At 44.2% G+C, this 19,385-nt stretch overlaps 1 protein-coding gene across 1 annotated transcript in view; it reads left to right on the top strand.

Annotated features, from left to right (window-relative positions):
- The window catches only part of LOC107392322 (fibroblast growth factor receptor-like 1), a 29,223-nt gene that overhangs the window by 2,561 nt on the left and 7,277 nt on the right, over positions 1-19,385 (top strand). The window lies entirely within an intron of this gene.

Below are 19,385 nucleotides of genomic sequence, written 5' to 3'. Positions count from 1 at the left end.
CAGTCTGCAGAGCGTCAATGATAAAAAGTGATGCTTGACAATCTACAGTAAAAACTCTCGGTTGTTCCAGCAGGAGCAGGAATACAGTGGGTTCTGTGTTACAGCTCGGATGCAGCCAGGAGGCTCTGACTTGTGTTTTTATAGGGAATCGAAAGGCCAGCGGGGCTGTAAAACCGTCCCTATAAAGTTTAACTATGGATGATGACATCTTTGACAAATGTAAATGAAACTGTAAAGGACATCCTGTCTTTATCCTACGCGTGCGGCGGTGAAAACACCTCAGGAGCGTCGCTGCTGTCGTCTAAATGTTTCAGACCGTGCACCTAAGACGACAGAAAGGGTGTGAGCCTGTCGCTGTCAGCCATCAAGTGATATCTGACACAGGGAGCCCCAAACACACACACACACACACACACACACACACACACTGGGGTGTGGGGCTCCATCTTTACTGCTACAACTCCCTGGAACTTCCACACTTCCGTGGTTCCTGCTCCCTCCCTCCTCCCCTTCTGGTGCAGCTGCAGAAGGTGCTCCATGATGGTTTCCAGCAGAACCTCTGATGTGGTGACAATGGTCCGGTACCACTGGGCTCCACTAACTGAGGAATGCAGCAGCTTGGATGCATGGCGTCACCAGGTGCCTCTGTTAGCGGCTCTCCCATCACCTTCCTGAGGAGCTTTAGAAGGTTCCACGCTGTTCTGTGGAAAGTGTGCGTTTTATACGGGAGTTGCGTCATATAACCAGAAGGTACCGTGAGATAAATGTGCCAAAGGCTTTTAAAATAACAAGGCTGCTGTTTTCTGCAACGAGCCTCGTTTCTCAGCAACAATAAGACCTTTTATTTCTTTAAATATCTGCTGGTTAACGGTGTAATGGTGGTGATCTCGCCTTTCAGCCCAAACAGGAAAGAATTACAAAATTTAGCAGTTTTTAGATGCTAGGAACAACTAAATCTTAGTGCATCCATGTCCGTCATCACTCGCTGCGTTTCCTCTCTTTTACCACCCGCGTAAAGCCTAAGGAAGCGAGTTAACTTAATGTGCCGTTGTTAAAACGAGGCACGACTGACCTTTACTCCCACCCGCCTCCTCTCAGCTCCATATTTACTGAGCTTTCGCCCATTTACAAAGAACAATGGCGTGATTATTACGTGTGGTGGTCCCTTCAGGTTGGACAGAGCAGCAGTAATTAATTTTAAACAACTCCTGATCCTTGCACACTGCCCTTACTTGCCAGCTATTAGACTCCTTTTTGCAGAGGTGCTGCAAGTGCGTGAGAGGAGAGAACAAGCGCTGCTTTACTAAATATGTGCACCATTTTAATAAGGAGGAAAGTCACAATAATGAGAAATTCAGAGCGATTTAAAACAAACTCCAGGTGGAAATAATATCCCTCCCGGTACGGTCTTTCAGCTTTTATGGCAGAAGTAAAGTTGCCACAACAGTCCACGTCTTTCAGCACGCACCGCCGACCCTGTCACTTCAGGAGGAAACATTTGGACAGAGGAATGTGTCAGACTTCACCCCTCCATGGGGCAAAGAAAGGAAAAGGCTGTAGCTGTGATAAGTAGTCCTGATGGAGGTCGGTCGGTGTTTACTTTAGCTGTGTCATAAAAACCCCCAGAGCAACTTCAGCCGGCTCTTCCACTAGATTTCTAACATCCCGTCATCACTCTCAGCTGTATGTTAATGATCAATGGCCCTTTTACATTTTTAAAAGAATTTCCCATGTGTGTGTGTTTGAGTGTGTGTGTGTGTGCAGTGCTCATTAGTTTGTTTGGGCGTTTGGCTCTGGGCGTGTTTTCAGACCACACACACTCTTCCTGCCGGCTGAATGGATTTGCGTTCAGTTAAATTGGATTCCTTGTGCTGCTGTTAACCTTCAGCCGTGGAGCCGCTCACAAAGTGCACACTGAGGCGTCGGGGCCATCGCCATTCAGATGATAATCGACTCTGGGCCTTTCTCAAGGCTGACTCGCACCGTTTACCAGACGTATGAATACCAGATTTTCCTTAATTGACAGCTGCTTGGTGTTAAATAGCGGCTGATGAGACTGGACCCTGCTGCTGCGTTCCACCCTTTTGGCCAAAGAAAGCACACATGATGGGGGTGGTGGTGGAGGGTGACCCTACAAGTGACCTTACAATAACACGTCAGACCCACAGTGGGATGTGTTTGTCTTGGGCTGCCCGTCTTTTTGAGACCTGCCTCAGTTCTCCAAGCCTGCTCTGTTTTCTCTTGAGGAGCTGAGATGTGGAGACCCCCCCCCCCCCACACACACACACACACACACACATCGGTCTAACCCCGGTTCAGTGCTGCACAGCTGTTCACTCAGTCACTGTTGTGTGGAAAATTGTGACATTCCAACTGTTCTTCCCTTACAGAGGGAACGATTTTATGATTCACATCACGGGTTTTGTCATACCCGTGCACGTTCTTCCATTTTTACATCAAATCTCTATTTGTCCCCTTGTTGTTGCAGCTCGTAGCTTCTACATCAATCAATCTTTTTTTAATGATTATTTCTGATTATAAACGATCATTCTGAGTTTTTCATGCAGGCTGAACATGAAAATAGTCTCCTACACCTATCTCCTGCATTAGCTTCTGATAGAAAATAGACGGTGAAACGCTAGGATTTAAAAAGCCTGACCACTCTGTGTCAAGTGGCCGCTTTGACTCATCCGTCTTGGCTCGTGACGGGAAAGGCTGTTGGTTTAGCGTCCAGCAAACAGCAGAAAACGTCTCAGCTAGCAGAAGCTAATAGTTAGCATTAGCAACTCCAACACACGGCAGAAGCTGCTCCGGGCTTGTGCTGTTTGTGGAGATGAAACAAAAACGTTGCAGAGTAAACTGAGTCAGTAGTAGAGTTGTGATGCTGGTATCCAATCTGAGGCCAGAAATACCAGGAAATAAGAGTCCACATCCTGCTGTGTTGTGCCCCTCTGTGCTGCAGCAGACTTGTCCATGTTGATCAAGGTGCTTCTGGGGTTTTTTTTTGCCCTGAGTACGGCTTGCAAGGCATTCTTTCCTACCAGAGACCACTGCAAAGTTATTGATTGAATGAGTGTCTTACACCTTTGATATTATTCAAACTGAAAAAAATAACTCTGAAATTTCATTTTGCATCTGAGGCCCTTTTGATACGGCAAGATGTTTATGCCGGTTTTTGACCCGATCCTCCCCTTGCAACAATCTTAAGAATTACAATCATCACAATAAAAGTAACAAAAGTGATAATGCATATTTGTAAGTCGGGAACTCCAAAGCTTTTCAGTGAAATCCATCACACACTGATGGTGATGAGCTACATTGTAGCCACAGCTGCCCCGGGCCCTCCGACCACCTCCAGCAGGCCAAGAGAGTGAAGTGTCTTTCCCTAGGAAACAGTTACTGACATGTACGGAGCTTGGGTTTGAACTAGCAACCCACCGTTGACTGGGCGAACTGATAACTCCTGAGCCAATATCGCCACAATTGGCTCCAAGAATAATTTGCTGGGTGTTAAGAGAACTCCGGTCCGCTCTGAAGCACGTCAGGACTCCTCCGATGGGACAAATCGAGGGTTGTGGACCGTGTCTCTTTGGGAGCTAACTGTCTAAACTATTTAACATTTGACGAACACCAGTTATCAAACAGCAGAAGGAGTTAAAGAGTAGTTACAGGTATGTTTCCTGTAACTGCTGATAACAGAAAGAACGCCGTGCCGTATCTGAATGGAGACGTGTAGATTATCTCCACTTAAAAGTGTTGAATAGAGACCGGATTTACAACTCTGCACAGACCCAAATCTACGGGTTTGGACTCAAGCAACAAGCTGTGTTCTTTGCAATGAAATATTCTTAGACTCCACTATTTTATGCTTTTATTACAACTTTATACTTTAATTATTTTTGGTTCTACTTATTGATTATAGAAAACAGTTCATAATCATAGCTATGTAGATCAACGTTGAATTCAGTTATTTACTCACTGAGTTGGGAAGAATTGGAAGTATTTCTCTTTTTGCAGGAACGTTGTGGTTTGGCTCACCAGAGTAAAAGCATCAAGTGACGCCCAAACACCAGATTGTTTATTATGACCTGATTTCAATTTGTTTCCCACCCTTCATTTAAAGTTTGATCACTGGTAAGCTGTGTATTTAAAGCACAGTTTTTTAGCTGTAAGTATTTGATTACATAAACCCAAAAATCACTAGACTTCACATTTTAAGTGGACAAAGTTGTAGGTTTTACAATTTAGTCATGATTGCACTTATAGAATATTACATTTACTGTGCTAGAATTAATATAGACAATTGTAAAGGGGCCCAAGTTTAACTCAGAATAACAAAAACAGTCATAATTCAGTATGATGGAGGGATATTAATGCACGTTTTAGGCCTGTTTCCAATATAGGAACTTCTGGGTAATTTAACAGAACCTTTGCGGCGTGCTCGTTTCCATTTCATCGTGTTCCGGGACATTTCAGGGACCAGCCGTTTATCAGAACTGGGGCTTGTACTTGGAAATGGCCCTGTAGTGTTGCTGGGCAGAACTTGTGATTCACTTGTGCTGATTGGTTGTGAGTCGTGACTCATCAGGGAATTATATCGGCATACATCGCCAAACAGCCGGCATTTGTTAAATGGTAAATTTGTATAGCTTCACAACACAATCAGTCATTCACCCATTCACACACACATTCACTCACTGATGGTGATGAGCTACGTTGAAGCTACAGCTGCCCTGGGGTGCACTGACAGAGGCGAGGCTGCCGAGCACAGGCGCCACCGGTCCCTCTGACCGCCACCAGCAGGCAAGGGGGGTTAAGCCCAAGGACACAACAGCAGAATTCTCTGTTCGGGGCCGGGATCGGACCTGCAACCTTCCGATTACTGGACAGCCCACTCTACCTCCTGAGCTACTGCTGTCCCTTTAAGCTGGAAGAGTTGCTGGTGAAGCAGAATGGAAGGAAAAGAAAGTACAGTAAGCGGCATTCATGCTCCTTAAAAATCAAAATTTCTAAACTCCAAACTTCAAAAAGTGCAGCAGAAATTCCCCCACAAAGCCATAATTCACAGTGTTTTGTAGTCTCCCAGTCCTCCAAACGGATTTAGTTACAGCGCACTTTGACAGAATAAAACTTTTAATGTCATTAATGCCTGTGGGTGCATTGGTGCTGATCACTGACATCGTTCACTGCCGTAATGGTTGTGATTTCTTAACCAAGTCCTAAAAGGGATGATTTTGTATGGAGATCCAACAGCAGATAGGACAAAGCCATCATATTTTCCCTGTCACCTTCCCCCTTTCCAGACATTTACAATAACTCCTGTCATGGAAGCGCGGCCTATATGGATGTTTTGCCCTCGTTCTGCCATCTTTGTGGAATAGTGTTGGAAAGACTGAATATAGAAAAGTATGCTTGCAAAGTGGAATGTAACTGGGTGATTTAATTGTTTTGTGATTGTTTGGAGCCAAAATTGAAACTAAAACACAAATTCCTGATCTGCTGTGTGTTTTTCAGATGATCGGAGTTACTTTGACCGTGCAGGTCTGGATGCATTTTTGTGACATTAAATATAAAAGGTCAATTTAAGCTTTTGTTTTCATGTTCTGTGTTTCTGAATGAGCTGATCTTGCCACAGCCTGCTGGAGTCTTGCTGGGTCGGATTTATCAGAATTCCCTATCAGGCCGTCTGGATGCACTCGCTGCTTATCGGTGCAGGATGCGGTGTCTCTTTGTTTTCCTATCGACCATCAAGATGCTGATAGTTTCACACTGTGTTTAGGATTCAGACAGGCCAGACGCCGGCGCCTCGCTTTCAGAGGATTTATGAAAGCTGTTGCTCATTTCTTTTCCCCCTTGCCCCACGCACACACACACACACACACACCCCAACCAACTCTCTTGTTTAGCAGTTAAAAGGCTGATTGAAAGTTACCGTGGTGGCAACAGGGATGGCTGAATGGGCCTGAAGAAAGCCAAGCTAAAGGATAAAGAGCTCCGAATGAGGCCTCTGGTGTCTTTAACACACACACACACACACACACACACACACACACACACACACACACACACACACACACACACACACACACACACACACACACACACACGCACGCTAGCACACACACACACACTCTAGAATCTCCTTCCAGATTCACACACTCTTCCAGCTCACCTCCTATGACTTTCTCTCAGACCCCACATGGCTCTGTGGCTTCAAATCTCTATTTGTCCCCTTGTTGTTGAAGCTCGTAGCTTCTACATCAACCAACGGTTTGGTTAAAAAAAAAAAGTCTGGCATTGGCGACTTAGGTGTCAAATTAAGAATCTCTATTCCAGGTTGTGGAATTCGCTTCCATCAGACGTCGTCTGTCTACATTAAAGATGGAGGCTAATGAATGGAAAAATGTGCCTCCGCTCTGAAGATGGAGGGTAAAACGGGAGGAAAAATCATTTCAGGAGCAAATAATATGATCAGCCATATTTTATCTGCGTTATTACAATCCCAGACTAAAACTGATTGGATTTCCTTGTGTGCTGGGACGGTAGTTTGGATCAAACAAGCTGTTCCACTCAGACTGTTATTTGTGTATAATTGGGTTTCTTTGCTTTATTTATAGTTGGTTTTTAATCCTTTTAACATAATTAATTTGTCTGTAAACATGCATTTTGATTAGACTGGTCTGAGATGATGAATCGCCCTGGGTTAGCCAATAATATAAGTATTGGGCAGATTACCATGATTTCCCCTCTTATGTTTGTACCTTTTATTACCAGATGTGTGCAGCTGGAAAGAAAAAGAAATCCCTCAGCAGGACGTGTTTTATTTTCCTTCCACCAATTAGAAGTATGTAATCTAATGATGTAGCAGGAATCCCTCCAGCAGCTCTTCTGTTTGGATCATCAGCTGGTTGCTGCCTGGATCAAAGCACCGTGCAGCTCTGTGTGCAGTTGTTTAAGCGAGAGACAGACGCATCAACAGAGACAGACGAAGGGCCGTGACCTTTGTGCAGCGCCACAGGAAGGTGGACCGGGAAAGCGCTGAACAAATTGTCACCGAAAGAGCGAGTAGCACATCGTAATGACAGGCTCAACTGCTCCACGACGACAGATTGATTTCAGACCATATTCCTGGATTGTTAAGAGGCCCCGTTGCTGTCAGTAAGAGCTTTGCCTGTTCCTCCTCCTCCTTTCGACTGTCTCGCCTGGCCTCTCTCTCCCCCCTTTCCACCCTCTCTGTCGTGCTGACCTTTTCTGTTCTCCTCACCTTCTTCTCCTTCCTGCTTCAAACACTCAGTTGTTCTGCTGACAAGAGCTATTTGATGCTGATGTAAAACGCTCCCTAGCGTTGCGCTATGCTCCTCAGATCCTACAGTGATGTAACGTTCCTGGAGACAGACAATCTCATCAACAACATCACACACACACACACAAACGAGCTGGTGACAGCAAGTCTGGATCAAAACTTCCTTGTTTACAGCCACAGTCACTCACCTACTGTACACACTGGGCCAGATGCAGGTTGGACACTAGTTTTCCCTCCAACTATGGAATGCAACAACGTTGATAAAGGAAGGAGGAGGAGAAGGCATGGTGGGAGTGGCAGGATGCACCTCGCTGTTGACAGATAGAAGCTGGGAAATAACAAAAACGGTGGTGTATCTGTGTGTGTTCTGAAACCGTGGTCCTTGGTTTAATAGGAAGTTTGAAACACATAAGTAAGCTACTCTTATTAGAAAATAAATCTAGCATATTTAGAATTCATCTAGAAAAATCTTCTGTTCAATGACTGTATTGGAGTCTTAAAATGGTCCTCCAGGTTTTGTGAAGTGTTGTCATGGTGTTATTGGGACTTTATCTGCTTTTTCATTCATTTTCTGTTCAGATTTCTGCTTGATAAACCACTAAACTTTACTCCACACACCTAAACAAAAAATATTATGATTAATGTTTAATAAGGAAATGACGTAGCCACTAGTCACCTGATACACAAGATAAATAATCATGACACATTGTGATTTCACAGATCGGTCACATGGTTATTATTGACTAATGGTTGTTTTGATTAGCTTTATTAAAATAGAGTTCTTTGATTAATTAAAAGAAAAGAGTTCATTCTTCATTCTTCACTGCTGGAATGTAAACATTAGAAGTGAATGCATGACCTTGAGGCTGTTTCATGCACACTGACACTGTGTCAAACAGAACAGCTGTTAGAGGGGAGAAATGGTTCCTTCATCACGTTACACACACCAGGAATGTTCAGTATGGTCTTTTTTTTCACCATTATTTGATTTACCGAAACAGTCTAACTCCTAATTTCTGATACCGATATAAACTGACACTTTAAGATGCAGATTCCCCCGTACAAAAGGGAAAACCTAAACCATTTTAGGTAACTCATGCATCTCCAATGCATATTTCATCTTTAAACATTATATTTGCTAAATAGGACAACTACTTTAATATAAGTGAGGCCAAACAAACAAAAATATCTAAAAAAAATAAATAAAAATCTCAGATCTTTTCAGGAGAAGCAGCTGAAGAGTTTCATGTGTAACATGTTAATGTATGTAAACGTTGTGTTTTAAAGGAGTAAAAGCCAATACTGAAAACTTTCAATATTGAATTTCCCATATCACTTATATTTATATATATATATATATATATATATAAAATTTCTTTCATCTACCTTGTGTTGTATTACATGTATGGTGATACATATTGTATCACCTACCTAGTATTGTGGTATGTATATATATATATATATTTATATATTTATATATTAGTATCATCTACCTAGTATTGTGGTATATATCGTATCACCAGGTTCTTGCCCAGACACACCACTAACAGGAAGATTAGTGAGGGTTTTGCCTCCAGACTTTTCGTGTGTGTATGAAGCATTAATATAAAAAAAGCACACTACTCCATTCACCTCCAAGTGTTCGGCCCTCCTCTGAATTTATCAAGCAGACTGTAATAAACAGGTGCTCCTTGGTGCCCTGCTTTGTAATGGAGAGACGGGGGAAGGTCTGTTTGAGTGTGTCATGTGGCTGAGGCTGCGCCCGGGCCAAGGAGCTGGGTGTGAGATTGTTGGGATTCTTGCTTCCTGCCGCCTGGGCCCACCTAATCCCCCCTCACTCCCTGTTCCAGGAGGCCTCTCTGCCATCTTAGCCTCTGCTCTTTAACCTGCTTCTCTCCCCTTGGCCCGCTTTTATTCCTCACCCCTCCGCTGCCGTCTCGCTCTGCTTGGCCTTTCTCTTTCTTTAAGGCTTCCTCCCGTTGCTTCTCTGCTGATAAAAGTCCTCGTGAGCACACAGTCAGCCCTGTGTGCACCAGGCCTTTGCTTAATGGAGTGAGATAAAGGGACTGGAGTGCCACTCGCTGTGCGCTCCTTAAGATAGAGCAAGTGCGTTACTGACCCACATTTGCATAAAAGCTCAATGTAAAAAAAAAGTCTTTATTCTCAGTTTATTTAAGAAGAAAACATACCTGTTATTTTCAGAAATCGTCATATTCTTGTTGATATTTTTTCCTTTTGAGGTGTTTTGAGTTAAAAGTTTTATCGGGAAAAAAAACCCGGAAAGTTTGCTTCACATTTTTCTTTTCCCTTTGATTTTTCGTATCACATACCAGAAAATGATTAAAAACTTCAAAGAGTTATGTTGACCTGATAGCGGTTTTTGTTTTGTTTTTTATGCCTGCCAGGCGCTTACTGAAATACTTGGATATTTGGTTTCAACACTCTTGCATTACTGAGGACAATTTAAAGAACATTTTTATTTAATAAAAACCTGCTATATGTTTGAAAAAGGCCAAAATTTTTCCCTTAACAACCCCCCCCCCCCCCCCCCCCCCCAACAGCAGAGGTCTATTCATCAGGAACTACTTTCACCTGCAGATTAATAAACTTTTAATTCTAATCTAAGGACATGACAGCAGATAATTCCACAATATACTGAGACGGGCAACGTTTCTCAATGTCATTGAAATGAAATCAATCCTGCGGAGATGATGATGTCTCGTGTCAAAGATTTTGATAAGATGTCTGACTTTAATGTCAAGATGACCAGACTCTCTGGCGCTACAGCAAGAATCTCAGTCCTCCTTGAATAAAAGCTGCATCTTGCCTTCCAATTCCCTATCAGGACCTCCACAATAGTATGGAAATGACTCTTCAGTCATTGTTGTCATGGGTCGTGTCAAATTCCATCAGCATTTAAGTCAACTTTAAATCTAAGGCATGTTGCTGAAGATTTAGTTGTTTCGCTGCTCCAACACACTTGATCCAGCTGTTCAGCTCATCAAGCTCTACAAACCACCTGCTGATTGAAATAAGGTGTGTCGAGGCAGAGAAACAACTAAAACATGCTGGATAACAGCTCTGCACGACTAGGCTTGGGCACTCCTGATTTAGGCAATTCTGCAAACGACTCCCGAGGAAAGAAAGCTGCACAATTGTGTTTGGTCGTTAGAGGAAATAAAAGCAATTTGAAAAATCAAACAAGAACTGCATAGTCTCTGCACTTAACGTCTTAAAGAGCAAGTCACCTTCAAATCAACTTATTTTTGCTGAAAATACTTTATAAATGAGTGTATAATCGTGCTGTAGACACGTGCAGTCAATAATCTGGCACTTTAGTCCATTTTAGTAAAAATTTCAATATTCTGCCTAAAACTGTCAGTGTTGCGCCCTCTTCAGGTGAAAACTCTGCACTCCATTTGAATCTGTCATCGCTATTGGCTAAGAGGTACCCTATGGTATTAGCTGGTACCATATGATGTCACAGTGTCGTTGTGAACCTGTGTGTTATTTGTTAGTGGATCTGCCCTCTCAGGCTGCCAGGCAACGCCTTCATGTGGCTTCAAACAAGAAATGGGAGTGGAGTAAGACTCTGGTAGGGGGTGACTTGCGCTTTAAAGTTAGCCCATCACCTTAGAGCAGTGGTTCCCAACCTGGGGTCCCACAAGATTGCAGGGGGTCCCCACTACTTTGTCTGTGCTGAGGTTGTCCGGTTACAAAGATCATATTTGTAAATATTACATTTCTAAAATCCCAATAACACTCTATGTCTGCACAGAGTTTGTAATGAATCACTTTTGATGTGTGTTTGTGAGTAGGAGATGGGGTTGGGGGGTCCTGGCTTGTTTCGACACATGCAAGGGGGTCCTCGTGGGAAAAGGTTGGGAACCATCACCTTAGATCTCTACAATGCAAATACAAATGTCCTCTGACTGAAAAACAAGTGCTACACAAGTGCAGGTCTTTACGTTTTTATGCTTGTCTTCTTTCTAAAGCTCAACCACACAAAGGATGCGTCTTTCTGAAGATCTTGTTGTTTTGTCTTTAAAGACAAGTCTAAGTGTTCTGAGTCAGATTCAAGTTTTTTAGTTCAGGTTAATGAAAAACTAAAGTCACAAAAGCAGTAGAGGACAAGCAAGGTTAATGTGTTTATCTTGTAGTTGCAGAATATTAGTAATAACCCTTTGTAACCGCTTCCATTCTGGTTATTCTTTACTTTTGATGGAGAGCAGTTATTCAAGGAACTATAGCCCTAGATGCTAGAAGTGGTCCTGCTTCAGGAAATAGCAACAACCTTTCATCTGGACGCATATGACTGTATTTGTTGAGGACGATGCTGAGGAGTGTACACACTCACGGCTGTGCTCTTCTCTGAGGCAGCGGGGGCCACGAGAAAGCAGTCAGGCTTAATGAAATATAGCAGCTTAAAGTTCAAAGCCTCCACAGTAGGGCCCGTTAAGGGCCGGCCCGGCCGTGTGATGGAGATGTTTTCAGGAGCTTTATGATGCCCTAACCATTTCGCTCTCTCTCTCTTTCTTTATCCTTTTGATGGGAAGTCGGCAGGAGTCCATCACGAGCAGACATAGTGAGGTTATTCCAGCGAATCTTCTCTAATCAGGTGGATCTGACTGGATCATCTTATTCCCATTTCTTTTAGGCCCTCCCCCCACCCTACCCCGCCCCCTGCTGTTTCTCCAGTCCTTCATGTCACCTAATAGCTCTTCCTGTATCATTCCCACCACCGAACCAGTGGCTATTCAGCTCAGATCTGATGGTGCCAAAGAAAGAGCCATTGTCCACACTGGTTTTAGCCCACTCTTATCTATTGATTGGAAAGCCGAGAGGGGAAAATAACGCGTATTGATTACCACACAAGGCGAAGTGGCCGGGCAGGACGTCTGGAGGGGTAAGAGAAGAAACGAAGGCATTCTTCACCTTCTGCTGCCCCGCTGCTGTCAGAAACAGCCTCTCCTGCCACTCTACTTACCCCCCCTCCACTTCCCTGAACTGCCAAGGTGGCTTTCCTTCGTCCTCTCGCTGTTTTATGCAGATTTTTATCAGTTCTTGTGAAATGTATAGCCAAACTGCAGCAACAGCAGGCTCTGAACAGAAGCCCCGGCCTTTCACACACTCCCCAAGCTGCCGTGTCTGCCTCACCTTTCACTCTCACCCCTCCCGTCTCAAGTGAAGTCGTCAGCTCGGGGTTCGGTTTCTAGCTTTCATGTATTTTTGGTACCTTTTCCTTCCAACCCCCCACCCCCCTCTTCTCTCTCAGGCTCTTCGAACTCTACTTAATCTTTTCTTTTCTGTGCTGCTCTTGAAATTTTCAGAAATGCGTGATAGAAAATTGCCCTGGAAGCTGCGGCTCCATTAAACTTCTGTGTTACGCTCCGCTGAGCCAACACAGTGCTGCTGAGTAGGAGGAAGCCTCTGGTCCCCTTTCTCTTTTTTTTGTAAACACTGCCTATTTGGGACACATTGGTGTTTGTCTTGGTCATCAATCACTTTGCTTTGGCATTGTGCAGAAGCCTTGGATGCATCGCAGCTGGAGAAGAAAAAAACAATGTTTGAAGAGTTCTATCCTGGGCAGAGAGCGCTGCGTGCTTTATCTGTGTGTTCTCATTGTGGGTGGGTAGGATCCAGGTGTTCTGTATTTGAACGGCTGTCAGCAGCCTAGTCAGCTATTTATTGAGATATTTGCAGTGACTAGAAAGCCCAAAGCACTTTGTATGGATGGGAGAAGCACAAGCATACATCATTACAAATCCACAGGTGTTTTTTAAGAGAGAGAGTAAATAAAGGTGAGCGATGCCTGCACAGCTGAACATCGTTCATCATTTTACGCTCTTTTTTTACTCATTTTTAACACGTATCTTTCCAGAGTTGCCCTCGTGGTGCTCATTAACCCTCCTTCTCGTTATAAAAAGTAAAAAGTTACTCAGAATCACAAGAACGCCTCTTATTGAATGCACCCCTTTCTCATAAAATAATCCATCACCAAATTGAGCAAAGAAAAACAGAGCTAATTCTGTGTGTCGCTAGGCCTCCTCCTCCTCCTCTTCCTGCTCTATGAAAGATTCCTTTCACACATGGAGCTCGTGTAATGGGGAGCGTTTTAACAGCGGTGCAATCTGGGAAAACCCATATGGTCATGTGTAACATTCTGCGTCCACAGAGGAACTAACAGCCCTAACAGTTTGGCTCTAAAACGCGCAGCGGTTTGTCATGAGTTGATCAGATATCCGTCCCCAAAACATCAGAGCCACGATGTATTTTTACGAGCTGGACTTGATGCATCTTGATTTATTCGTTTGCATTCTGCAATTTAAAGCAACAACGTCCCTCCTCTTGCATTCTTGCAACTGGATTTGTTTTAAAGAGATACTCTTGCTGCATTTCTAAGCTTTCAAGTCCAAGGTTAGAAGAACCTGTCCTTGAGCAACAGGGGGCGGAGGAGGAGGTGGGGGGAGCAGAAGAGGAGTCCCCGCTGTAGAAAGGACGGTGGTCAGGCACCAAGCGCAAGAAATTATTAAGATATTTGAGTAAAGTCCTTTAATTCAGCACTTCTTCACACCTCATTTATCAGGAGGGAGTCCAAATGCTTTCTGGGCGTAGGTGTGTGTGTGTGTGGGGGGGGGGGGGGGGGGGGGGGGTAATTGTTGCACATTCTTTGAGATTGGAGCCAAAGTTCAGATCAGTTTTATTAAATTGTGTTTGTTTCCCCTTTTGGTGATAAATAAAAGCAAGTACACTGTAAAAATAAAATGTTGAATTTACTTATCAAGTTAAGGCAACTAGTCCCATTAAACCTAACTGCTTAATGTAAATACTTTTGTAAATAGTAAATGTACATTGTTAATTTTGTTATGTTAAATGTGTATTACTATTTACATTTAAACCACTAGGCTTAGTGGTCAGGGTTAGGGTTTAGAAAGTTAGAAAAAAAAACCTAGGCTAGCAGAAAGTTTAGAAACACGTGTCTCGCTTGGCTCCGTGTGTGATTTAATTTATAAAAATCTATCAAAAAATTCTTCAAAAACAGCTATTTCCCGTTTATTTCATCTTTTCTAACAAAAATAGGAGCGAGGATGTTTAAAAGAGCCAAAATCCACAATCAGACCCCCCCAAAGATCTCAGATAAAGATGTTATACTTATATATTTGCTGGTTTTCTAAAAGTTTATCCCTCAACAGATATTTATTCTTCCTGCTGCTTGTTGCTACAAAAGGATACGGAGGATACGGTCTAACTTGCAGCAATTTTTCTTAAATTTGCAAATTAGCTGAAAGGGATCAAAGATGTCCTCCTCTTTGAGGTGGTTGTGAGCGTTCTTCGTTAAAAGCTCCACAAACAACATTGCAGTGAAATGTTTCAGTGCACTCTTGTATATGTTTGCAAATGGAACAAAAATACTTTCTTTTTGCCTCTCTCAGGGGTGTACATTTGATCCCTCAAGAAATTTGTCTCCAGCTTTAAACGCAAAAATGTCCAAGCAGGGGTCAAAGTGTTTTGACAGTTTGCTTCGGCTAAACCTTTGACATAAATCAGGCCTTGTTTTTGTAAGCCGGTCCTCTCTGGTAATCCAGAGGAAACACGCGGCTGAGTGGCTTTGCAGGCCTCCTAAGTCAGCGGAGATATCTGAAGCCTGTTTGTTCAAGAAATTTATTTATATTTTCAGAAGGAAGTTTAGCCCTCCAGGATGAACTCGGTCCATATGAGGTCCTGCAGCAGCAGGCCATGGCTGAGAACGGAGCCTGCAGAGGAGAAAGACTGAGTGCCTGTGTTCTGATGCTGTGGTGTTGGTGAAGTGAGATATGGACCAGCGTGCAACAGCCAAAATGACTGTGGTTGCATTTTCTCCATAGACATAAACAATGACACTTCCAATTTCCTGTGCACGCTGTAACGAGGAGTGTGTGTGTGTGTGTTCATGCACGAGTGACAACGACGGAAACAAGAAGGAATGAGAGCTTCATTGGTTTTATTATCACATAAATCACTTTTTCCTATCTTGAGTTTTTATGATGCAGCAGGATTTGGATTTTCTTTTGGAACGTGAGCGAGGTGATCTTTTTAAGGAGCCACGAGTGCAACTCCCCAGATGTTGTACCTGCAGCTGAGATACATCTGTCGGCGGTGTGGTGAAGGAAACAGCCAGATGGTTACCTGTGTCAGCTCCTTGGCTGCAGCTCCATCAGGATAATGACCGTCTTGTTTACCGTACGCGTCAAATGCACCAAAGGAATGTGGCTGTGTGTGTTGGAGCATGTGTGTTTTTTGTGAATATGTTGGGAGAGGCCTTGTGTACTTACCCTCCCCATTGTTTTTACTGCTACCAGACTGGCCATTTGTTCTGAGGCACAGACCGGGCTGTGTGTGCTTTCTGTGGGCAGATGCAGCTATAGGCTCAGCTTAACCCCCCCAGCTCCTGTTTCTCCTCGGCGTCTGGTCTGCTCAGTAGTTCACGGTTTTGTTTAGGTTTCAGTAGAAGTGGGAGGGGGTTTGTTAAAGGCTTGGTGTTGCTCGAGCGGCGGCACGGGCCCCCCAACACCATCTCAGGGTGTTTCGGACCGCTCCACTTCACCGGATCTGAGGGAGCAGACCTGAGCCAATTAAGAGCCAGGAGAACAGGCTGCTGTCCGTCTCGCTGCGACCCCCCCACCCCCCTCCTCATCGCTTTGATCTCTTTGCACGCTACGCAAAACCCAGAGCCAGAACAACTCACCCTCTCTGTGCAGGCAGTGAACGACAGGACTCGCCCAATTATTACAATCTGGCTGCAGGGCTTCTGGTTAATCAGCAAATATGACAAATTGCCCAGATCTCGTTTCTGAACCATGTTTCAAGGCAGGAAAATCAACATTGTTTCGATGGATTTATGTGAGCAGGGCTGTCATTTTTGCTTTAAAATAAAAAAGAGAAGCAAAACTTTAATTATTTTCATTTTTATTGGTGAGATTTGTCCATAAATCTTTAGATTTTTCTTTGCCAATATGCTTTAAAAGGCTGAAAACTGATTGTAAACTGAAAAAGAAACTTTTTCAGCTGCTTTTTAAAGGAGTCCACTGAGTCTACTGATCTCAGGCTCAGGGGGAGAGAGTTCCAGAGTCTGGGGGCCACAGCAGCAAATATCTGTCACCTTTGGTCTTTAGCCTGGTGCTGCACAACCAGTAGGCTTTGATCACTGGACCTCAGGGACCTGCTGGGGGTGTAGGGACTAAGAAGATCACCAATGTAAGATGGTGCTTGTCCATGCATGGCCCTATAGACCAGAACCAGGATCTTGAAATGAACCCTGAAGTTGACTGGCAGCCAGTGAAGCTGGAGGAGAAGCGGGGTGATGTGGGTGTGTTTGGAGGACTTGGTCAGAAGCCGAGCACAGGCCTTCTGAACCACCTGTAGACGGTTCAGGGAGTTTCTGCTCAGACACGTGAAAAGAGAGTTACAGTAGTCTAAGCGTGAGGAGATGAAGGTGTGGAGAACTGTCTCAAGTTCAGAGCGAGACAGAATGGGACTCAGCTTAGCAATGTTCCTGAGATGGAAGAAGGAAGAGCGAACAAGAGAACTGACATGAGAATCCAGGGTAAGAGCTGGGTCAAAGGTCACGCCAAGATTCCTGACGGAAGGTTTGGTGTGAGAAGCAAGCTGACCAAGAGAGTCTCTGACTTTGGGAACCAGCTTGTCTGGGGCACAGATGAGGATCTCAGTCTTATCTTCATTCAGCTGAAGAAAGCTCCCAGCCATCCAGGTTTTGATAGAGGCAAAGCAGGAGTGTAACAGCTGCAGCTTAGACATCTCAAGGGGCTTAAAGGAGATGTACAGTTGGATGTCATCTGCGTAAAGATGGTAGGAGACAGGCTTGGGCAGTATCCAAATTTGAATACCGTCTAACTTCCACTTAATTTTACCCTGGTATACGGTATTACCGTGAATACTTAAAAAGTATGACGTAAGCCTCAAGTGGACCTTCACCTTTCTGAATCCGAATACCAAACAATTACTAAAAAATAGCAATGCAACTCACATACTATTAACAACATTTATTAACACAAAAACGCGGCTTATAAACAAGTGCAAAGAGTCAACAGTCCAACTGCAATAAATCAACGTAAAAACCCAGGACCGCTGTTGTGCGCAAATCAAGTGAACAACTTATCAACGAGCAGCATGAAACAGTGCAAATAAGCTGTAACAGTCAACAAGAGTTGAATAACCATAAACATCGAAATTATAAAAATTATTGCAACCAAAACAACTGCATTAAAATTATAAAAAGAAAACTCCGTCACACGGCCACACGCGCGCGCGCACACACACACACACACACACACAGGACACATTACGGCATGTTGCAGCAAATCTAGTTAAGATTTCTCGCCAGAAAAACCAGAATGTTTACTTTTTCTGGGTTCAAGTTTGCACGTTGTGGACCAACAACTTTACCTGCGTGCTGAAAACCCGCTCCGATGGTGAGGGCCAGTCGTGACTGCCAGCATATTTCCACCAGAGAAGAGGGTCTTCGTCCCCTTGAATAACAGGTTCCAAACAGTACGCTGTTATTTCAGCTCCAGCTCGCTGCTCTGCGCGGCTGACGGGACCCTCCGGCGCAGCGCGTCAGCGCAGCGGCTCGTTTTTGCAGGAGAGCTCACAGAGACATCTTTTTGCGTGGGGGTTCAGGTTGTGATCGTTCCTCTATGGTTCGTCATGCTTCTGGTGCTGTTTGCCCCTCTAAGCTCACGATCTCAGCCTGTAATTCAGCTTTGATTTCAGCCAGTGCGCTGTCATCAAGCTCATGTCTGCCACGGTAACGAGGGTCGAGGAAAGGGCATTTTCGCATTAATTTGCGCACTGAATCAGATTCATACTTGGCCTCCAGCTTTTTTAGAATTGTGGTTTTTATTGACTTTGTAAGCTGGAGGTAGTTTTCTGACACAGCCAACACGCTCTCCCTGCAGAGCTGGAGTATGGGGAGGATAGAGGAACTGGTCAGTCGCACAGCTGTTTTTCATGACGGTATTGGAACTGACACCGTCGCTATTTTGTAATACCGCGTGTATACGGTAATACCTTAATACCGCCCAAGCCTAGTAGGAGATTCCTTTGAAGGAGCTCAGGATGTGCTGAAGAGGAAGCAGATAGAGGAGGAAGAGCAGAGGCCCCAGCACAGAACCTTGTGGGACACCATAGGTAAGGGAGGTGGTGGAGGACCTAAACTTGGAGACGGCCACAGAAAAGGAACGCTCAGAAAGATAGGAGGAGAACCACTCCAGAGCAGATCCTGATAGGCCTACCCAGTCTCTCAGCCTCTCCAGTCTCAGGTGATGGTCAACAGTGTCAAAGGCTGCAGTCAGGTCCAGCAGGACCAGAACAGAACAGTCCCCTGCATCACTGTGAGTCAGAAGGACATTGGAGACCCTAAGAAGAGCTGTTTCAGTAGAATGAGCACTACGAAAACCTGACTGGAAGCTATCATAGATGTTATGTTCGTCAAGAGCAGCTGTGAGTTGTTTAGCCACAACCTTTTCCAAGATCTTGGAGATGAACGGAAGTTTAGAGATGGGTCTGAAGCTGCTATGGAGAGAGGCGTCAAGACGGGTGGATTACAGCATTCTTAAAGTAAGCAGGGACCTGACCAGAAACCAGAGAAGCATTAATTATAGAGAGCACGCTGGGACCGATGGACTGAAAAGCACTTTTAAACAAAGATGAGGGTAAGATGTTGAGGGGGCATGCAGAGGTCTTCATAGAGTTAACTAGTTTGGTTAACTCAGGCAAACAGGAGCAAAGCTATCTAGGATGACGGGCCTGGTTGGAGTTGGGAGAGGCAGCGATAAGGCTGAAGGAGAGATGCTAGATCTAACCTTATATACTTTGTCCACAAAGAAAGACCGAAAGTTCTCACAGTCTGCAACAGAGTGGATGGAGGCTGTAGGAGAGGCAGGAGAGACAATGCTGTGATCCAACTTCAGTCAGAAACAGAAAATCCAGGTTTTTAGAGAGAATTAGATCATTGAGCAGGAAGGACTTATTAACAGAGCGGGTATTTAATAGAGCCATGCTGAGTGAGGTGGAGGAATCAGAA

Source organism: Nothobranchius furzeri, chromosome 18, assembly GCF_043380555.1.
Source record: "Nothobranchius furzeri strain GRZ-AD chromosome 18, NfurGRZ-RIMD1, whole genome shotgun sequence".
NCBI lineage: Eukaryota > Metazoa > Chordata > Actinopteri > Cyprinodontiformes > Nothobranchiidae > Nothobranchius > Nothobranchius furzeri.
Note: the sequence above shows the minus strand (reverse complement) of the source record. Positions and strands in the feature narration are given on the sequence as shown.